This window comes from Anas platyrhynchos, chromosome 12 (genome assembly GCF_047663525.1).
Source record: "Anas platyrhynchos isolate ZD024472 breed Pekin duck chromosome 12, IASCAAS_PekinDuck_T2T, whole genome shotgun sequence".
NCBI classification, from domain to species: domain Eukaryota; kingdom Metazoa; phylum Chordata; class Aves; order Anseriformes; family Anatidae; genus Anas; species Anas platyrhynchos.
Genome location: NC_092598.1, coordinates 5,984,300 through 6,007,228, shown reverse-complemented (window position 1 = coordinate 6,007,228; position 22,929 = coordinate 5,984,300). Strand labels below are relative to the sequence as shown.

Below are 22,929 nucleotides of genomic sequence, written 5' to 3'. Positions count from 1 at the left end.
AGTACCCTAGCAGAAATAAGATCTTAGGGAGGGAAGCAAACTGATGCAAACACTTCTAGAGAAAGCAAGCAAATGCAATGAAATTGGGAGGCCTTTTATTATTGATCACCTGAGCAGCATATGATAATGAAAAGGAGAGGTCAGAGAGATAATAAGCTATAAAAAGAGGAATTCTCAGATAATGCTCCAATAACTAGTATTAACCTCCAACTCCACCATTACTTCTGTGTCTTTTTGCCTTCTGTCTCCTTCATCCCCTTCCTTCAGTTCTCCCTCCCTGTTCTTTTGTGTTGTAATTAAACACTGCACAATCTACTCAACACAAATACAGACAGCACAGCATTTCTATATAAAATGACAATACAAATTTTTATGTGGTGTAAATTCAGTGTAACTCCATATCTAGTCTCAACATGTTTTATTTACAGTAAAATGTGTAAGCAGGAGACAAACATCTTTTGTTTGCACAGTTTCAAAAGCATATAGCATAAGGGGTAGTTCATGCCCCCCCCTTACATTGCTGAGAGTCTGGGAAGTCTCACCAGAAGTGAGACTGACTTGGGATAGGTGTAATAAAGTAGGGATTCACAGGCATAGTTTCTTCATTTACACTAACACAAAGTGAAAGGACAAAGAGGCTCCCCAAATTCTGCCCTTGTGGTTCAAATTTGAATATATATTTTTAAAGCTGGCCAAGCAACTGAAATTAAACCTCATGTAATTAAGTTCCAGTAATTTGAATGGAATGCAGTCCTGGGAAAGTTAGCAGGCTGAAAAAGTTATGGCAAAGCAGATACATTGAATTTTTGGTGCCATTCCTATCACATCAGAAGTCCACAAAGAGGAAATTTAGGATAAATCAAGAGTTTTCAGTCTCTGGCGTGCAGACCCCAGAGGTCCATGGGCTAAACCCAACAAGCAGACGGCTGGGTGGTTTGTTCCCACCTGAAGATCTCTTCAAGCTTCCAGTGGAGGACTGTGATGCTGCCTCAAAGTCTCTGTCCTCAAGAACGCCACCTTCTTCTTCATGAACATACGTGGCATTGTTCTCTGGTCCTCATACCCACCAGCAGTCCTGGCTTACCTCCTGCTGCTGAAGATACTTTTGGCCTCCTCATGGTGCAGATTTATAAGCAGTGTGATCTCCTCTGGGTCCAGACGTCACCACTCCAGGTCTTCTGGGAGACTAAGGTTGGAAATTGGAAAAGGGATCACAAAAGGTGATAATGTAGAAGAAAGGAGAGCAACAAGAAGGAACAGCTACAGAAGATGGTATAGTTAATAAATAGAAAGGATAATGAACCAAGAGAAGTCTTGGTGGAAGAAAGAGAAGTAGCAGCCGCAAGAACTGCCAGACACCAACAAAAAGAGCATCACATAAAGCATTTGATCCTCTTTGTAGCACAAGCTCCACTCTAGGTTGGCATGGGAGCTCTGAGAGGTTTGACAGCCTTTCTCTTGCAAAGCAGTGTTACATACACCCTGGAGAACTTCATGGTAGTATGGGTCACCCTTTGGATGAGAGCTGAATGTCCCACCAAGTTCTGATTTGTTTTTGAAGAGAGCTCCCTGTTGGATCTCCTCTGTGTGCACCAAAGCTGTTCTGAAGCTGGACTAGTGTCCCAAAAGTGGAGATAACCAGGGGCTTACTGCAAAACCACACCATTGCTTCAAACCAAAATGCTAGTACAGACACCGCTTATTTGTAAGCAAGAGAAGAAGGCTACTTCCAGCAACCCTGAATATATTTAAATATCTGGGGAAAAACTGGAGGGAATTAATAAAATAAATATGCTGAAAACTACCAGAAGGGTTTTTGAACACTCTGCTATTTTATGAACTCATATTGTACCTTCAACAATTCCAATCTTCAGCTAACATCAGCTGGAGCTCTACTTAAAGAACACTGAAACCCACAGTTTGCCCATTGATGACCAAATTACACAGGAGGAACTGCAGTTGATAAGACAAATGATTTATGGACTATTGTTTTCAAGGTTCGCGTAAATAACCCTAATTGGTGTTAATCATCCACCCTCTGCTTTGTGTTATCACCAAGCAAAGTACACTTCCTAAAGCAGCTATTTAGGGGCATAATCCTTCAGAAAGACAGGACAGCTATTGACTTCAACAGGATCTGGATTAAGGCCCTCGGACAGAAGCAAGTGACTCTGGAATATGAGCAAAACACACCACATTGTCCTTCCATGTGTGCAGGGAAAAGTTTCCTTTCACCATGCAGAACCAAAATTTCCTGATGCTATTCATGCCAGCTTGCAGTTTCTGCCCCATCCCTTTGGAATGGGCTGGCAGCATCAGCTTCAAGGAAGACTGCTCTCAAGCAGCAGACACCTGCACCAGGACTTGGTGGCTTTCTGTCTCCAAATTTATTGTTCTCCCTGAAAAAGAGCTTTGATCTTCTGGTGCTTCACCATTTGTCACACTGTACCCTTGTCAGGAGGGAATGGTGGAACTCAAGACCTCCTTGTTTGCTGGCTTTAGGTGTAAGGTTCGGTCTGTTCAGTTTTAGCATACAGATGAGCTTTCTTGACCTTAACAGGTCTGCACTTTAAATAATGCTTAAATAGCATTCTGGAGGGTACAGTAGCATGCTGCTTACTTACGGAAGCTACAAGGAAGCTAGAAAGCTTTTCAATTCCTATATCAAAGATAAAGAGATTTACACATAAAAGGGTGAATTATTTTGATTTGTAGTTTTCAAGCCACTACACATCCACCAACATAAATGCTTCCTTGTCTCTGGTTTCTGATAGTTCATATCAGGTTCAACGGCCTAGATTTTCAAAAGTGGCAATTTTGGATGCCAGTATTTCTCGGTGGCAACCCAAAGTGCTTTAAAGGTGCCAGATATTGTTAAGATATCTTTGGAAAATCTTTGTATCTTTGGAAAATTGTGTCTTTTTAACACCTCTCAAACAAGACACACCAAAGTGGTAGCATATATAATCACCAGGGGTGGGTTTGCCAGAGGGGTACCATTCTCTTCCCCCAACACCATTCCTTCCGCTGGGCTCTTCATGCCAGTCTTTGCAGAGTCATCCCCCTCTCTCCATCCAAGTTTCTTACAGAGTCAAAATTACTAGTCCTTTTCAACACTCTTAACTACTGAACATCCTATGTAACCTATAAAAAAAAGCTCATTTCCTTAGCTATTTCATCTTTTAAATTGCTGTCAGAGAAAAGTCTTCTAAGGCCTGATTCTGGACACCTAATATCTAGCTATATGGTATTTGAGGGAGAGGAGGGGAAAAACCCTGTCCCATTATCTGCATTATCCAGTTACCCTTGGATGTTTTCCATGTACTTGGAGGAGCAAAGCCCCACTCCTGAGGCTTCACATTGCAGCCACTGACTTTTTGGCAGAAGAAGGGTGGATGTGGCTCCCTTCAAAGTCAATCAATGTGACTTCTTTAATCAATGTAGAAGGTCACAATTGTACCACCTTCAAATAGAGTTGGGTACAATTCTTGCTGAGTCCTAAATGTTTATGGGGGGCTCAAATTGCAGTGGGTGTTGGAAAAAGTCTTTTCTGCTCCTGCCTTCAGCACATCTTCTATTCCTAAGTCCTTTGTAAGAGTTTAAGATCAAATAAAAATTATATCTAGGTCTCTGAGATTCAGTGAAACACAAGTATGCAAAATGAAACCCCAGATTACACAAAACGGACTTAGTTTTGTGTTTCATTATGCCTTTGAACACATCCAATTTTGCTGAAAGGTTCAGAGAGCTCAGGGAGCTCTTTGCAAAGACAGGTCACATTTTGAGCAAAGTTAAAATAATTTTGAGTTTCACATCAGAATATCTACAAAATTTCACTGTGGTCACAAAACGAAAATCTATCATATTTCAAGGGACCACTTACTAGGAGAGGACACCTGAGCAAGGCATGTGTGAAAAACATTCAGATGAAGTCAACAAACAAAACTGTCAATTCAAAATGCTGGATCTTTTAAGCCAGAATATTCTTCCCCCACAATTAGAGTCATTTTATTGCCACAACTGGAACTGGATCCAAAGCCCACTAAAGTCAAGGGTAGAATTTCCATTGATTTCCAAGGAGCCTGGATCAGATCCTAGATCACATTGTCACACTGCAGCAAAACCCAACCTCACTGCAGCGTACACACCTGCTTTCTAAAATCTCAGCTCCAGCCGTTCAAATTCATTGCAGGTACAATCTGGATTATTTCAGCATTGCTTGGTGCAATGCTAAATAAATAGTGCTTTATCAAAATGAGCAAAGATGAATACTGCTTCTTGTCAGTAAATTAGCAGAACTAATGAACACTTTTTTTTTTCTTTTTTTTTTTTTTTTTTTCCTAAGAGTGTCTGCTTAAATCAAAACCAGGTGTCAACAATTCTTGTTCTATCAGGCTGGTGTCTTCCTGCACAAGTGGTAGACTAGGGTTAGCTAAAGTCATTGAAGTGAATGAGGACGTCACGCTATTTTTTAATGGAGATACTTAGGTTTCCTTTACAGATTTGAAAAATTCACCAAAATCTGGTTAGTCAAGGGCTCAGAAGATTCTGTGTACAGAAGAGAGGAAGAAGGGAAGGAGAGGAAAAGGCAGGCAGTCAAGAAGAGAAGGAAGAAAGGAGTGAAGGAAGACCACGCTTCATTTGCTAATACTTCAGGTTGGCAAGTAACAAAAACATGAAAACCTTCTTTAACCTCTTGCCTCCTCTTGACAAAATCATCTACCTACAAATTAAAAGTATCTCCAGACATTGCTGATTCATTTTCTTAGGTGGTTCTGTAATGTAAATTGCTACGTGCATTAAGAAATTATTTTGAAAATAAGACATGGAGATTTTTTTTTTTCTCTGCAAATCGAAACAGAAGTATATATCTGAGGGGAATTTCTGGGAAGAACAAATAATCCTCTGGAGCTGGTGGTAGAGTAGGTGCCCTAAACAAACTTACAGAAGGAGTGTAATAAGGCAATGATTTATTGATCTCTATGCAACTCTCATTGCTATACAGTGTGTAGTAAGAACCAGCAAAAGGGTGAAGCAGCTATCATACAGCCTTCTTCTCCTTCACATGTGTTTTTGGATATTACCAGCTCTGGTATGATAGTGTGATACTGAAACATGGGTACAGCCACGCCGAGTCACAGGCTTGGAAAATGATCTCTGTGCTGCAAAGTTTCATATTTCAGACTTAGAGTTGCACCATCACCCCTGCCCAAAATAAATGAATAAATAAATAAATAAATGTCTTTCGATATTGTGAAGCTTTGTGTAAATACTAAATGTAATTTGTGTTGGATGTATTATTGCTCTATTTGCACAAAAGGGATTTTCAGGAACATTTTCATCAGGACATGAAATCCTAGATCTTCCAAAGTCAATGGTAAAGCTTTCCTTGCTTTCAAAAGGAGCAGCATTTTACTCATTCCATTTAAAATGTGTTACTGACTAGTTACAGATGGAAAATTCTGCACTTATAAACATATTTGTAAGAAAATCTCAGTCCTAAAGAATTACAATCAATCAAATAAGGAGCAGAAACACGTAATGCAACCAGTATTGCACCAATCAATACAGATCGACAGGAGTCTGATCCTTACTGGGTGGTATTTGCAATTAGCTGTGCTTTTTTGCAATTTAAAATTCATTTGGTTTCTTGTAATGACTGGTGGATTGCTTACAGTTCTGCCCAAGTTCCTCCCATTTTCTTCAATTTAATATAAATGTATTTGGTGAGTTATTTATAATAAATAAATGTGAAAAAAATTACCTGCAGACTACTTGTGCTCACCCCCTCCCCCTGCACACAAAAAGGCTAAATCAGTGAAATAAATTAATTGCTATGAATTATTCAGCTCTACCTGTGGCAATGAAAAATAGCAAGAGCATTAGGTTTCTTCTTTGTGTACTAAGCCTCTAATTTATAGAGAATGCATATTAATAAAACACAGGATATTCATCAATATTCAAGTCACTGGCTGCCTGGCTATTTAATCTAAAATTACCAGCCAGCTCAAAACTCTTACTAGTTAATCATGCAATCTAAGCCATTCTGATATTGATGGTTAACATTAATTGCCCAACTGCAATTTATAAAATCCTCTCCTACATCTTCCTTTTGCCTAGCAGAGAGTCCTTTGACATGTCTAACTTCATGGACAAGCTGCAGAAGACCAGTTCATCTGGGCCCTTCTACAACCCCAAATGTTTGCTTGTTTCCCAAGAAAAGGATGTAATCTCCCATTGTGTATTTGCATCTCTTCTGAATATACTAACAACAGTGAAAGATAGCTATGGTCTGAAGAGGATATAAAGAGAAATGCTAGCTCTGCTGCAGTCAGAGTTACCTTTGACTTCCATGGCATTAGAGTTTCCTGAGCATCACAATCAATACACATCAATACACTACAAGGAGCACAAGGACTACCCAAATTCCCCTACCACACCACATCTCTGTTCCTTAAACCTTGCTGAAAAGGGGCCTCTAACTAACTAGCTAGCTAAATAACTTTTTCTATCTAGCTAGCTAGCTAGCTCCAGTTCTGACATAAAAGATGGTTGTTTGGTTTCCCTGAATGTTATCAGAAAAAAAAAAAAGTTCTTCATTGTAAAGATTTTTATATATTTCACGGTTTCTGCAGATGTTCTGCAGGTGGTGAGAAGAACCAGCTGGTATTAATTCCACAGAGTATGTTGGCCTTTAAATGGAAGCATCAGGGAGGCTAAAATAGTGACCAGTGTCACAGTGACCAACCATGAACTCCGCAAAAAGCCACCAACAGTAGATATCCTCACCAAAACCTGACTTCATGTGATGCAACTAGGCCAAAATTTAGGCACAAACTCGCAAAGTTTATCATACCAGTAAGAACTGCTGATGGAGTAGATGTTAGAGACAGTTTCCTGAAGTGATGAGTGGTAACACCAAATGGGACCCCATATTCATATTTTCATTCACAATTTTTCTTCATTGTTCTACTTTTTTATTAATATAATCAGATTAAAGCAAACCAAGAAAGAAAAACAAATGAAAATGTTCAGCTGTTTTAACCAAACAGTTAAGATCTTGGAAGTTAACTGTAAAGCAGGAAATTTGCAGCCAGTTCACTGTCCTCACAGAAGCAGGAACTTCAAACTACAGTTTATATAGTTGCATAAATATACTGCACAATAAATAAAAGTGTTCTTAAAAATGACATTCTCAACCTCTTTCAAATTGTTTTACTCTTGTTTCATTTAAGCTTAAGAACCAACAGGTTTTTTTCTAAGAATACTTTTTGAGGAAGGAAAGCCCTGTTCTCTGTATATAGACATTCTCCGGAACAAAGAGACAAGTTTTCTGAGTTTTGTCATTTTGCCCCTCTGGAATTCAGGAACTACCAACAAATCAGGAACTGTTTCCTTCCATTATTTAAGGGCTGCTTGTGAGCACTCACTGGCCGGATAAGGCACGTGGTGTTGTTTCTCCTCCCCTATTGCTCCAGCACCGAAGCACGCTCCTGGCCTTGGGACTTATGTAAGGGTTGCCATCCATCACAGCCATGTCAATAAGAACTTGAACCTGAATGTTTGCAGAAAGCAAACATGAGAAGTGCAATAGTGGAGTCTACCCCAATTCATTTCAAAATTCCGGTAAATATTTGTGAACAATGTTTTGTAGCATTCGTGCAGCTCCCATTGGCGATTAAACTCCACTTCAAAACATTCTGAGGCTCTCAGTGAATTCTGAGCTGCCAAAAGGTAACAACATGCTGACAGCAGAGAGAAAATGATGACTGCAGAGTGAAACAGCCTCGGATAAATAAACTCTCAGCAAACCTCAGTAATTCTATGTGGTGTAAAAGAGGCTTGAGCCTTGTCTGAACTGGGCTTTCACCAAAGTTAGAAAACCAGGTTTAAATTAAATTTAAAGACCATTCTTCTTAAAAGCACTTCTCCACTGCTTTGGCTGGAGAGTGTATTTTTCTAACCAATGTTTACATAGTTTGATCCATTTTCACTTCTTTGCTCAAACTATTAATTAAGCTATTTAAAAATTAAATTGAGTATATGCCTCCTTTGGACTGGATCTCAGGCTTCATTTAATTGTTGGTTCTCGTGCTGGGTCTGGCTGTGAGGGTGTGTGAATCTGTCTTGATTTGGAAATGAACCCAAATTTACAAATGTATTTCATGCAGGCTACAAGATTTAGTAAAATGCCAAAGACATGCCCTGTTTTAATTGTTTTAATTGTTTGGAATATATCCCTGTGATATTAAAAATGACATCTGCAATAAACATGGGCACATGAGTCTTGTGTAACTCACTGCAGAAAACTGTGTGCATCTGTAAATGGCTTAGCTGGAGTTAGAGGCATAAAACAAATGTTTGATTTTGTGAGCATGAAAACATTCCCACATTTCTTGTGATTTATATACTGTAATCATGCTGGATTTTCAAGTGGAAAGGGTGCCTAGAAATTACTGAAAAAGGGTCATCTCTATCTTTCTATTTGCAACTAATATAATGCAAGGCTTTCGATCTTAGTGGGGCCCAATGTGCATACTGAAGTCTGATTTAGATTTTCCCATTGAACGGCTTTTCTGTATATAAATCTCATGAAGACACACTGATCCTTTAAACTTCAGTGTTGATGCTGAAATTATGCTGTGTGTCAAAATTACATCAAACAGCCGCACTTATTTCCACCAGAAAAATTTGATTATTTCACTCTCATTTACATTACATTTTTCCCCACTATAATGCTGACTTGGAAATTCCCTTAGGTCTGGACACATGAAGTATACTTTTTCAGTAGAAAGAAAGCTTTCATTATATTTCATGATTTTTTTTTCTCCTTGATTTGAATGTTATAATTGGATTGGGGAGATATTTATTGCGAACTTCATGTTTTGCCAGGCTCCATGAGCGGCATCTTTTAATTTCTCTCTTTTCAATGAACCTTTTGACTTGATAAAAGTGGCTCTAAGGTATTTTTACAAAAGGGGCAACTGAGCCAGTTCATTTTAAAACCCTCTCTTTAAAGTATCTCATTTCCTTATTATTTCTTAATAGCAGCACAATCCTGCAATGTCATAAAGAATGCCGCAGTTGACTTCAGTGAGATCAGGATCACTCCCTACTGTAATTAGTTCTATATTTCAAAATATTAGAGGTCATTTTATTTATTTATTTATTTTTCTATCTGAGAAAAGAAAACATTTTTGAAAAAAAGAAAAAAAAAGATTTTCAAGGGTGACTGTCAGTATAATACTAAAAATAAGTTGTATGCATTTCAGTTGCTACAATTTATGCCCCTAATGAAATTTTCCTCTTCTCATTTACTGCAAAATTTTAATGTGAGCTTTTACAGCCATTGATTCAGTATCTTTAATCTTCCCCCAATATTAGACTAAATGGGACTAACTGGGGAAAATCCATCTGGTTATAAAGCACACTGTCTATAAAGTTGTTCAGTTCATCCAAAGCGACTTTTTTTTCCCAGTGGGTTCAGATAGTATGAAATTATAATATTTGGAACTACTGTTAATACTATTCAGAGATTAATACATTTGTAATTAATAATAAGTTTAAAATATTATGATGCCTCTGGAGAAATCAAAGGATCTAATGCCAATCACCCCACTCTGTCAGGGATGGTTTAGATCCCACTGCACCAAATTCAGATGCTGTTAATTACATTCAGCAGCAAAGCCTACTCTCTGAGCCCAGAGGGTGAAATTGCTCCTCAGCCCACACCAGGGAGGGAGCATATCACCCCAGCTGCTCATTTTGGTGGGCTCCTTCATGGTTTGCATGAGCAAAGGGCTGGGAGCTGGTCTCCCAGGGAGAAATTAGCTGCATCCACCTCTCTGACCGTAGCCCTGGATGCAGGGAGGTGCAGCACCTGACTGAAATGGTCCAGGGCCCATAACAACTTGACCATGAGCAGCTACAGGCAGAGCAACGTGTCCAACCATGCCCTTGGAGCAAGGGAAAAATGTATGCTTTCCCTTCAAGACCATTAGGTAACTGCTAAAAATACAAAGCACAGCTTCTGACTCGCAAAGGGTGCAACTGTGGACAGTCCCTTTAGAACTGGTGGGACTGTAGTGCAGAATGAAATTGTGAGCCTGCTGAAGTGAATGGAAAGACTCTTCTGTCCCGCGGGGTTGTCAGGTGTTTGCATCCAGGACATGGAAGTTAAGGACATGGGCAAGATGCTGGCGGGACTCAGGGCCTATTTTGGGACACTGCCTATGTTAGGTATGTCTATTGATCCTGCTGACACTGTCCCAGAACACGTGGGAGTCATTCATGCCTTTACTCACCACCAAGAGAAAAGGGCAGGTTGCCAGGCTCCCGGGAGGGGGGGGAAGCAGAAGGGCTGGGTCTGTCTGACAGGGGTGCCTCACCAAGAAGCCACAGCAGTGGGACACTGGGACACCAGCCCTGCCAGCACTGGTTTGGAGATGGCAACGTAAAGCTCTGTAAATGCCCAGGGGGCTCTTTCAGCCTCCCCAGGAGGGTCATGCCAGAAGTTGCCCAGCTTCCCATCTCAGTGTGCCTCAGTCCATTGTCTCCTCTGTGATTCTCTCTGCTAACTCTCCATAGCACAGTCCAGATCTGACACTACCAGCAAAAACCTCTTCAGCTCCATTCCAGCTAAGCCACCTCCTCTGCCCTTTCCCCACTGACAGAAACACAGAATCCCAGAATGGCTTGGGCTGGAAGGGACCATAAAGATCACCCAGTTCCAACCCCCTGCCCTTGGCAGGGACACCTCCCACCAAACCAGGTTTCCCAAAGCCCCATCCAGCCTGGTCTTGAACACCTCCAGGTATGGGGCATCCACAGCTTCTCTGGGCAAAGTGGGCGCTGTATTTGGAGGAGCCAGATCAGGGGTCCTGGTCCCTGCCACAGACTCTGCTGAGCAGCGAGGGCACTCTTGTCAGTGCTTTGTGGGAACGAGTGGAGTGACATATGCTAACACGCTGTTAAACATAACACCACCGTGTTTAAAAATATGCTAGCTAGTCGGATCAAATGCATTTTTAAACATGCCTCCTTTTATTTATTTATTTTTTTTAAGGAATTGGTTTGGGTTAATGTGTGTTAGTGAAAACATTTTTGAGCACAGTGGAGACACAAGAGGTGTAGAGTTTGAGTAAGTGTCCTTTGGAAAAGCAGAGTCTGCAGGGAAAGTTAACTTAAAAAACAGGTTTTCCCTGATAATGTTAATTTGTTTACATTGTCCAGTTCACAGGATTTCACCATGAGCAGGGAGCAAAATGCTTATGCACAGCATAATACCCATGTAATCCATCCACAATGTTTATAAATTCGGCCCTAAGGCACTACAGCAATAAACACCCTCATTATGTAATACGATAATAATAACTCCCCAAAAGCATTACAACTCTTCCTGTCAATACAGGTATCTCTTTAATGACATGTTAAAACTGAGAGCAGAATTAAAACCACGGTGCAGTTTACTGTCTTTAGTGATAGTTGTAATATATGTCCAGGGAGAGGACAAATCCTTTCAACTGAAAGAAAGCCAGTTTCTGACTCTGTCCCACGTTCCTTTTCTCTCCACAAATTGCTACTGCAGGAAAACACGTCAACATTTTCCTTTTGCATGCTCTTCTGCTGCTGGCTAGTCCTCCAGGTCTGTTCAGCCCAAGGGTTATTCTACAACAGCTCTTTAGTTCTAGTTTGAAGCCAGGATCCTCAGTGATACAAACATTTACAGTGAAGATGGTGGCGCCATCACAGGCCAGTGAGTGTGATTTTGGCCGGTGGATGAAATAGTAAGTGCAAGAGAGCACAAAAAGACAAAAGGCTTTGCTTCCATGCAATGTAATGTGGAACAGCAAATGGAAAATGGAATAGCAAAATCTAGGTCAGTGAAAAGCTTACTTGTATGAAGAGACAATGAGCAGAATTGCCTCTAAATATAACAAATACTTACTCAGGTTTTTACAGAAATCATTGAGGGTTCTTTAAACAATATTGCAGGGGCCTGATTTGTAAATCTGCATGCCCTAATATCATGGTTCACAATGAAACAGAGACACAGAAATGAAACCATACATCAAATGCCCAGCAATGAAAGCACACCAATACTTTCTGTGATTGCCCTTCATCTATGCCCAGGTCAGGTGCAACTGCAGAGCTACATGGGGGGCTGGTTTGACTTTCTTTCAATCAGTCTTTGGGGACAGAGTGCACAACAGAGCCCCATCACCATGCTGAGGGGCTGCAGAGGGTTTGCACTGATACTGCTAAGAGCTGACATTTATGAAAGTGAGGTTCTTTAAGGTTTACATTGTATTTGTGTGTAGGCTTTTAAGCAGAGACACTAAAAGAAGACAAAGATGACAATGGAGAAGAAAGGAACCCAAAAGGTGCCTCAGAGCAAGACTGGTGCTGCCACACTGCCCAGATCCAGCCTCTGAGCTCGGGATGCCTGTTCCAGGGCTTGACAGTGCTGGGGCTGAGATGTGCTGCAGCCCTGGTACACCCATCAGATGGGGAAGGTGGAGGAAAGCTGAGGTTCAAGCTCAGAGTAGACTGAATGTGTGTTTTCAGTGGTATGTGCTAGTAGGAAGAGAAGAGAGAAAAATGAAAGGGAAAAACCTGGGCTGAGTGCTCATTCCAGGCTCCTGAGGGCTGTCCTGACCAGCTGGGGCAAAGATGAGGAAATGTTCCTGACAAGGGAATCTGGTGAAAATCTGTAAGCTCCTCCACACAGGCTCTGGCTGTGGTTTTCCCTAGGGCAGATGGTATTATCAGATTTAAGAAAAAAAAAAAAAAAAAAAAAAAAGGCAAGCAAGAGAGAAACCCACTGGCTTATGAACTTCCTTGATCTGAAGCTCCGTGAATTCTTTCCACCGTTTTGGTACAGCACCTTATGTGCTGGGTGGAAGGGGAAGCTATTGAGTGTTGAATTACCGAGGGGAAAAACATCTCAAATTCCTTTCTATTTATACTCACAACTTTTCCAAATCATTATACTCAAATCCCCTCGCCTCAGCTGAACTGCTCATGGGTTACAGGGCCAAGAAAGAGGTGGAGCCTTCGTAGCTTGCACTAAGCCTTTCAGAAACTTGGAGAAATTTCCAAAAAATGAAAGCAATGAAAATTACCATGCCAGGCAGAGAAGATTTAACCTCTACAGTCCCCTGCGGGCATAGAATTAATATACAAGACAGTAGGAGGTTGCTTTCATAACAGGGAGAATAGGTTGCTTATTTGTGAGAAGTTTTCTGGGACTACTTTCATTGTTAAGCTGAGGCTGACACTGGGTATAGAGAGACAGAAATTTGACAAAAGCAAGTTGTGTTTTGGGGGTATTTGAGGAAAAAAAAAAAAAAAAAATCTATTCTGGTAGTCCAGACACTAGGCTGGGACTCGTTAAGTTGTGAACTTGTTAAATTCCTACTCCACCAACGGCTTCCTGCATGACGAGAAACCAAAGCCTGTTTCTGCTGGTACAAATCCTCCTTGACTTCAGCAGATGCTGAGGCCTTCATGCTTCAGCTCCTTGACCCTAAAAGCATTCAACAACTGCCACATTAGCCCCACTGAGCACCCTTGCAGTGTGACTCTATCACACCAGGCACAGAGCCTTTAAGTCTGGGGGACAGATCCAGGTGCAAGTCCTGAGAGATGCTCCTTCTATGGTGCTTCTGCCTTCTCACGTGAGCCTGTGATGGCTCACTTGTGATGGCTCAGAACTGTACATGATTATTTTTTTTTATTTTCCTCCTGCTTCAGTTACAATCAGGAAAGTGTATAGGTTTGGGATTTTAGTTTCCTTGTCATCATTCTTGTTGTTTGTTGTTGCTGTTGTTGTTCTTTTGTCTATGTTTGGTTTTAACCAAATTGGTGGATTAAATTAGGAATGTCTGTTTTCACTTCTGTTTCTGGTCTATTTTCACTTCGGGGCTTTCAAGTTTTAGCAAAGTTCTCTCACTTTTGGATTTCCAACACTGTACAGGGCAATACAGACATTAAAGTAAGAAATATGCTAATTGGACTTTATAATAAATGTAAAAGTTATGAGAACTCTCTAATCATATGAGATTTGGAGGCTCCCATCTCTACCCTAATTAAAAATCTCAGCCCTATATTATCCAGCACAAGGCTCACCAGTGCAGCTCACAAGTACGACGTGCAAGAGCAAAGTGCCCTGTGGGATCCTCCAGAGGGGCTTCCTGCACTGGCAGGTGACACCTTAAATGAGCAAATTTAAGGTCTTAAATAACAAAAATATACCTCGAGCCCAGGAAATGCCACCAGCAGACACAGGGACATGTACTCCAGGACTATGTCTGGGCTTTGACGAGGAGTTGCAAGAGCCTCAACAGGATTCAAGAGACACCCCATAGGGTGCTCCAGAAGGGTGGGTTCTGGCCTTGTGTCTTCTGGGGGAATGGCTGGAGGGTGATGCACAAACCCTACAGGTCACCAAACCCTTCCCAGATTATCCACTGCCCCAAAAAGCCTACAGAAGAGAGGAGGATCAGCGGTGAGGCAGCTGGCTGCTCTCCCACCTTCTCCACAAGGGAGAGACAGATCCAGGCTCACAGTTTCACCACCACGTACGTGGAGCAAGCAGGGTTCAATGAAATGTGCAGCCACTGTACTCTGTGAGGTTTATCCACACCCGAGTGCTTTTTAAGCATGGACTGTTGAGCTATCCAAAAAGCCTTAGCCAACTCACTCTCAGATTTCCAACCAATACCCCTTAAAAATAGGGTGGTGAATGTTTCATCCTCGTTAACAAGGTAAATATAACATTACTAGAGGTCTGGAGCCTTTTGTGCTGAGCTTCGACCCGCAGCAGTATTTCCATGTTAGAAAAAAAAAAAAAGAAAAAAGCAGGCTGGAGTTGGTGACATAACACCAAATATACAGATGGGAACACACTATAATTAGCAAGGGAATGTCATTCCTGCCATCTTTGCTTCGTTTGTAACTGTGCCTGTAAGCTCTGGGGAATGGTGTGCATTTCACACAGTCTGCACAAGAACGAGGATTGCCAAGTGTCCCAGTTCTGGTGGGATACCTTTGGTCCCCTGTCCCACGGGGCCAGGGGAGATGCCAGCAGCACCGGGGAATGGCATGGCACTCGGGCTGGCACCATCGGGGCCAGAGGTGCAAGGGGAGGACCAGCTCTGCGTGGCAGCAGGAGCTCCGCTCCCTCTACATCACCACATGCTCCCATCCAGAGCAGCACCGGTGCTGCCCATTGCTTCTTGGCAGCCTCCTTTGTGCACATCCAAAAACATCCTTTTGCCCATCACCAAGCCAAACACGCAGCGTGGACCTGACCACAGAGGCTGATAACTGTGTCACCCTCCCCACTTCACTTGCTCCCAGGAGAGAGAGGATTTATTCGGCACAAAGTCAGGGATTTTTACTGGAGCTATGCTTTTCAGCATGTAACCATTCTTCTTAAATCTTTCCATTGGTTCCAGTAAAACACCAAATCAATGTTTAGGGTTTTACTGCTTACTTTAAACGTGCTCAATAATATAAGTCCAGTTGTCTTTTAAACACTTTGTCATCCTCGGCAGGCACTTAGATCAAAAACTTTCTGTCTGCTCTGCTCTGTCTATAGAGTCAAGTGAATTTGTTCGGTTTTTCATCAGGCTGCACAAACTTGTGAAACCAGCTAAGGGAACAAACAGACCAATAATGCAATATGTTCCTTGTCTTGTACGCAAAGTTCAAATCAGCTTGCTTGAGGAGACTAATTCATTGTATTGAATCCATGGGGACCTTGCCTCTGAAGATCTCAAAGCATGGTAGGAATATTAAATTGTACAGATTTTTAACCCCGTGGATTTTAAACAGAACAGACCCCTGTGATCATCTCATCAGCTCCTTCATGGCAAAGAAATAATTTCCCCATGCATTTCTTGCACAAGCTCTACTTTTTGAGATAAAGTAGAGCATATTTTTCTGGTAAGCACTTCAGCCTTGATGAAAGAAACCTCACGTGATGGTGAATGCACCACATCCCTTGATAAGATTTCTCAATTTTTCATTCTCTTTGCCATAAAAGAAAAAAATCCATCTCCACAGATCCTTCTGCAGTATGACCATACTAACTGCACAGGTCTGGAGGTGTCATGACTTTCCGAAGGTTACACAATGACTGAGTGTGCATTTTCCCACTGTTATTTAAAGCTCCTTTAAGCTCAGGCTGCTGCTGCAAGACCCTTCTGCTGTTGTACACACCTGCACCCCTGCTCCCCCCTGTGCAGTCCCTACAACCCTCCCACTGGCACTAAGCCTGCTCAGGGCAATGATCTGGCAGAAAAACGGTCATGTCCAGCAGCTGCCTGCATCCGTGGCACTGGTACACTCTGGTATTCCTCTTACAGATCCCTCTTATGGAGAAATAAAGCAGCTCCCAGCACCCAGGAGCCTGGAGCCAGCTCGCAACTCTGCCACTGAGTGTTTGCAGGTCCACGGGGAAATCACTTATTTCCCTGGGATCTCCCTGTAAATTTAGCAGAGTGCCTCAAGATCCCCAGAGCAATGGCACTGTTCAAGTACAAAGCTTAATTATGATTGCTATAATATATTCATGCCACTAATTCCCACTAAGAACTGCAAATCGCTCCCACTCCACTCCTCTGTCCCCCATGCCTGTCAGTGGTGGTGGACAATTAATTCCCCAAAAAGAATATATTAAACTCATGTGAAATCTTTCCAGTTCACAGGATATCAATGTACAGATTGCAGTTTCCCTCAACTTGTGATCTGAATGCATCAAGTGGTGTATTTCCATATGATTTTTTTAGCATTTTGACAGAACTTATTGAAAGTCCAATTTGTGACCAGCCAAATAATTTTTTATATCCTTCCTGTGTCTGTGATCAGTCAGATTCTTCTACCATGTACAAATTTAAAATCCATTTTCTATAAAGCTTGTATAGATGTCTTTAGAAATCATACTGAATGAGCTTTTATTTTTTTTCTTTTTTTCAATTAAATTCAGTTATTTCAAAATCCTCAGGAAGAAATCTCAGGAGGAGTGTGGAAAGCTGAGGTGAGTTCATTGAAAACCTCAAATGAGCTAAACTACATTGAAAATACCTTGCATTTGCGTCCTGGAATAAAGACGGGGGCTGCCGCAAGAAATGTCTTAGCCTTAGCCCAGCAACTGCAATGTCCCATCACCCTTGAGGTTAATGAAAACCACGCCACAATGGTTAAAGGATAAATTCAGCCCCAGGGCTACTTGTTAGGGAACATTTGAAGGGCGGTTCAATATCCCACCTACAAAAATCATCCCCTGTGTTGTCAGCTCTGCAGCCTGAACAAGAAGCTCGGAGATCTATTCACATAACGTTGGGCCTCAAAAAAATTACAAGTTGTGATGAAATTAAAGACATCCAAATTTTTAGCCATTCTCTGCTGATAAAGGCTCTATTATTACCATTTACAAAGGGGAAACACAGCCAATTATAAGCTACTTCTGGCACATGCCAGGCCTCAAGTAGAAGATAAGCCAACACAGCAGAGCTTGCAGCTGGAAGCCCAGAAACCTGAAAATGAGCTGACTCATGGAAATATCCCCATATAAAATATCGGATGGTTATTTTTCTCTGCCTCATTTCTGCATGTCTTAGGAATGATATATGAATTGCCTTATTTACTTTGTCCCATAAAACTTACATATTTTTTTTATTAATGTGCTGCCAGCTCCAGGAGCATTGGGTGCAGGAGCAGCTGGAGGGAGGAGGGCAGGGAGCAGAGCTGTGGTGGTGCGGGGCACAAGGGGAAGGCTTGGGCTTTGCACAAGTGATGTGTCATGCCCAAAAGCAAGGCAGCATACTTCACCATGCTCCCTGAAAGCCAGCCTGGTCCTCAACCTGCTCTGATTTCTCCAAAATGAGGATGCTACCTGCACTGATTTAATCTCGGGAGAATGAGAGCAAAATTAGGGTAAAGGAATTTATGGTCCATCAGCAAGCTCCATGCCCAGCACCTCTGATCCTGCTCATCCCCATCAGGCAACAGAGTGCTGCAACACACCAGCCTGGAGATTTTTCTTGCAAATGTGAGGACTTTCTAGTACTTGAGACGTGCCTCCTCTTCCAAACCCACTTGCAAGACACTCTCGAGTTGCTCGGAGAGGACTGCACGCAGGTGGGTGGGTGGTGGGGTGGCACATGCCTCATTTCCTTAGGAAATGAGGTTAAAAACCTGCCCTCCCCCCTGTTATGCCGCACTATTGAATTAGGGATGGTGAATGCTCATTATGAATATAATTAAACGCAACAGCCTCATCTAACAGGCTATTTTTATCTGCTCCTCACCTCGACAAACAGCAGAAGGCATTAAAATCCAGAGGGAGGATCCACGCTGGGGGTAAACGGGCAGTTTTGCCAGCCACCAGCTCGAAGTATGCTCGAACAGATTTCAGTAAGGCAGCCTCCCTTGGAAACTACTGTCCAAAAAAAGAGATGCTTGGGATACTTCTTCCTGGGAAAACCGTATCTAATAAGCATAAGGCAGAGATTGGGAGTGCATTTCCATTTTACGAGGGAAAAAAGAAGGAGCTTTGCAGTGTGTCTTGTACCAGCTGCTGGCCGCAGTGGTGGCAGGGTAGGTAATTAAGAAGGACATCATGTAACAGATAAATGCAGGATAGTAAGTACTCATTACTTGATATATAGTATATCATCTATTATTAGAGGCTAATAATTCCCTAACCTATTCGTGTTACTCTTTTGTCCGTGTTGCTGGCCGTTTGGCACACTCTAAATTTCTCAACATAAAATTTACTAGATGTTACAACTCATATCTAATCCTGAATTTCTGTGCATTTCACCGCAGTATATCATGCAGCTAGGTAAAAGCACAACACTAAATCCTTTGCAAAAGAACGAATGAGCCAACAGAACTTCATGTTTTCACTTTCCTACCAGAAAAAAATCGTATATCACATATTTTCCTTAGTTGTAATTTTAACATTTATTTCCATCTTTAGAATGCTGCAGTTCTAAGGATGTTCAGCTGTACTTTACTCGGCACTCAATAATGCCCTTTTTGCTTGATATATTTATTCTTCTTGAAATAGCCTGTATTTTAAATGCGTTTATACACATATTTAAACACATTTTTAAATGCATTTTAAAGGAAACCCGAGGAAGTGCTATTGTGTTTAATCACAGAGAGCAAAATCCTCAAGTCATGTAAATCATCATTTCACAATCTGCTCCACACTATCCTAATTTGGAAAGTGTACCACAGCAAACAGAGCTGAATTTATAAAGGATTCTTTACACGTTTATAACATTCATGTAACTTGGAGTGTCAATCTCCATCAGCTGTCCTAGATCACTGAAAGGAACAACAGTGGAATTCATTTATTAGGAACTTTGTTTCTTTAATACGACTGATATTTACTTTTTTTCCCCAGTTTCTCTTTATTATTATTTTATTTGAATTTCTGTTATTTTACGTTATTTTATTTTATTTCTGAAGCCCAGCCCAAAACCTTAAGTTGTGCTCTGAAGGAAGGTAAGTCACTCAACGTAACCCATTCCAGCATTTCCAGAAGGTTTAGAAGTCATGATAAAAAAAGCCACATGGGATGAAGCAATAATACAGTGTTTGCCTGCAGGATCTGTCCTGATGAGCAACTACACAAGGACTCCACTGATAAGGGTTTGCAGCTAGAAACTGTAGTAGCCGTACCAAAAACGAAACCAGATCTCTTCTTCTGTCCTCTGCAAATTGTTTTTCAGTGCGGCACTCTTCTGGGAGACAGAAAACACTCGCTGCGGGTTATCAAACCCTTACACTTTCTGCTAACCTGGAGAGGCTGCCAGCGAGCAGAGAAGTCACCGCAGTGCGGGAGGGAGGACAAAGTCTGCAAACCGCCCGGGGAGGCCGCAGCACAGGGAGGCAGGGGTCGAAGGCAGCGTCCCAGCAGCTTCACATGCAAATCCCTTCGCGTATCGGCAGAGGACAACCCAATTCCAGATTAAGTGGGGAGCTGAGCCCTGTATTTAGGAGCTGAAGCAGTGAGGGAAAATCCTCTCCTAGGAATTCTGAAGCATTTCACATTCAATGTGTGCGATGTATACTTTTTATGTTATCTGCCTTGTTTACATATCCTTCATATAAAAGCAACATTTTGTCCACCAAAGGATACTAAAACCTCCATGCATTTTTGCAGCGCCGTGCTGTTCATTTTCGTGTGTCAGCAACATTCCGTGTGTGCTCATTTGAATCCCGTTCCCCATAGTTTTGGCCAGGACTGGCATTGGTTGCCCTCGCCTATAGACAGATTCTGCGTGCTGTGCTATAGGTTTTATACTCCACCCCAGAGATCTCTGTGTTTCAGGTCTGGAAGATTTTCAGGCTCCCTAGCAGAGTATGAGCATTTGGGGTCCTTTCCTTATTTTAGGGACAGAATAAACACTGTCTGCTGGACTTGTAGCAGATGTACCAAGGCTCCCATAATGAGAGGCTCAGCTCTGGCTCTGGGAAACATACAGCAGAGGCTGAGCGCATGTGAGTGAACAGCCCGACCAGAGCACAAAAGGCTGGTATCTAAAAAGGAAAAGCTTGTGCTGATATGACAGTGATAGCAAAGGAGGAAAAAGTCCTGCCAAGTTTCTTAGAAACACCAGTCCTGCTCCTGCGCACACCTACAGCCCTGTTCTTTCACCTTGCTCTTTTCCCTGAACCCAGCAGCCACCACCCCATGCCATGCCCTGTCTCTGAGGACCTTTGGTAACCTTCCCCTTGTATTGAGGAGAATGTTTTCCTGCAGTTCAAATCTCTCTTGAACAAACTGAATTAAAAAAAAAAAAATGACTTCACTTTCTAACAGATGCACAAGCACACCTTGGGACGAATGTGTTACGGAATCCAAGCCATCACCACCTGCCTCCCAATTACATTTGCTGCATTGTCCCTTGTGGTGTGCACCTGTGACATGTTGGCACTGAGCGGGGATGACTGGAGTGGGCAGGCGTGGACCCAGCCACACGCATTTTGCTTTGCAAAAGTCTCCCAGCGATTATTGCAGGGCTCTCTTGAAGCCCGAGACATTTTACAGCAGCCCATTTTCTTCCTCTTGTCCCTGCGATGAGTTAACACACAAGAACTTTTAGTTAGGTAAAGTGGCAAAGCCATGAAACTATAATTCAAAAAAAACCTCTTCACCTCAGGATACTGAAGTCCAGCTGGCCAGGGACCGATCTAACGAGGGAAAGGTCATTTGCAGGTTCCCTGCTACCCTCACTGCACATACACACCTCGGCAGCCAATTAACCAACTCCAGCAATAATCCCTATCAAATTTCAATCCAATTTTTACACCTGGAATAATGGAGGAATCCACACAGCTATGACCGTTTGCACCAGGAATGATGCACAAAGGAAGACTTCCAAGGTTTTAGGCTCATTATTTTCATTTCAGTATATTGTACTCTTGTTTTTTTTTCCCCCTGGTAGTGTTACAGCTCTTTAAGTGGCTGAACAACATCTGCACCAAGAAGACCACATGATGTGAAGCAGAAGCAAAGAGACGTGGCATTATGCATATTGCAAGGTACCCTGAGCTATGCGCTCGCAGTGACGTATACACTGACAGGATTAATTTGACATTGGCAAGTGAAAACTTATTTTGTCATTAAGATATCATAATTACACCATATTCCCAGCCAGCAGATGCCCTAGCTGAGATGCCTGCATATGCTACCTTTGCAGCAAGAGGCTAATACAGAATTTTAACTTCAGTCTCTTTTATGATGGGAGTGGGGCAGACTGGAACACTGCAGTTTCAGAGTGCCCTGTGCCTATCCACGGGATGTCCAAGCGACAGGGACACTGCAGAAGGGCCAAGGGACATTTGCAGCCAGCTGACGGGGGTCCTGCCACCCAAAGCCTACAATGACAAGACTTCAATGGTTTTTGGTCCAAACTTTAAATCCTTTCATAATGTAGCCTGTCTAAGCACTGCTTCTGATTCATGTATTTTCAGCAAAAAGGGTATTTATTCATCAATGAAGGACATAAGCTATGTCCAGGAAAAATGCTGTCTAGTAGATAAACCATGAGAATCCTTTGCACTTGATCAATATTCAGAAAAATCAGGCTTTGGTTCCTGCCCCCCATTTATTCTGATGATTTGATATACTTAAGAATGGAAAAGCAAGAAAGATACCAGGCAGAAGAGCTGCAGCACTGGTAGGATGTGGTATTGCAATATTTATTGATATTGCATTTCTCTCTGCTCAGAGAGAAAAAAAAAACACAATGGAGTATCAAAAAAAATCCTAATGTTTGTGGCATTTAACTACAGCAGCTTTAGGTTACCTTAAGGTGACAATTACTAAACAATCAAAATTGTGTAATAAGTTAAGCAAAATAACCCACAGTTTCATTCTTAGTTCATGAACTCCCCAGCCAATGACAAATTATGCTATTAGTGGCCTCAGTACGATTGTGAAAATATCCCTTACTTACAATTGAATGTGCTGGTTGGGGTTTTTTTCTTCATTGTTGTGTGTTGTTGAGCTAAAATTGACAAAGCCCTGAATTTCGTCGTTCTTGCAATGTATTCTTTTCCCCTGACTTCCTGTTTTCATGAAATTTTAATAAGGCATTTAAAATAAATAGCTATGCAGAGTCTCTATGCCTCTTTGAATGCTTGGGATGGATGTTTTGGGTAAAGTGATAGTCCAGAGACCTTGAGAGCATTTAATCCCATTCTAACTTGGCAAGACAACAGAAAATTAAAGCAAAGCTCTCTCCACTTCTAGCAACTCTGGAGGGACTTTTGGGGAGGGAGCAGAGGAGAGCCTGGTGTGTGGGACAGCATGAGGAAATAGTGGGTCTGCCCCTACAAATACTGACAGCAACCAGACCGATTTAGAAAACTCATCTCTCTAAACAAGAAGAAAAGATCATC

The 22,929-nt window shown here is 41.9% G+C and overlaps 1 protein-coding gene across 5 annotated transcripts in view; it reads right to left on the bottom strand.

The window, feature by feature from the left end:
• Positions 1 to 22,929, bottom strand: part of MAF (MAF bZIP transcription factor) — a 177,164-nt gene that overhangs the window by 116,559 nt on the left and 37,676 nt on the right. For 2 of the 5 annotated variants that reach the window (XR_005268830.2, XM_038185413.2), the window contains one exon: positions 402 to 1,186. The exons of 2 other annotated variants lie outside the window; for them this stretch is intronic. The gene's annotated coding sequence lies outside the window, so the exon portion shown is untranslated. Of the gene's footprint in view, positions 1 to 401; positions 1,189 to 22,929 lie in introns of those variants that run through there. One more of the 5 variants, XM_038185415.2, reaches the window with a different exon arrangement.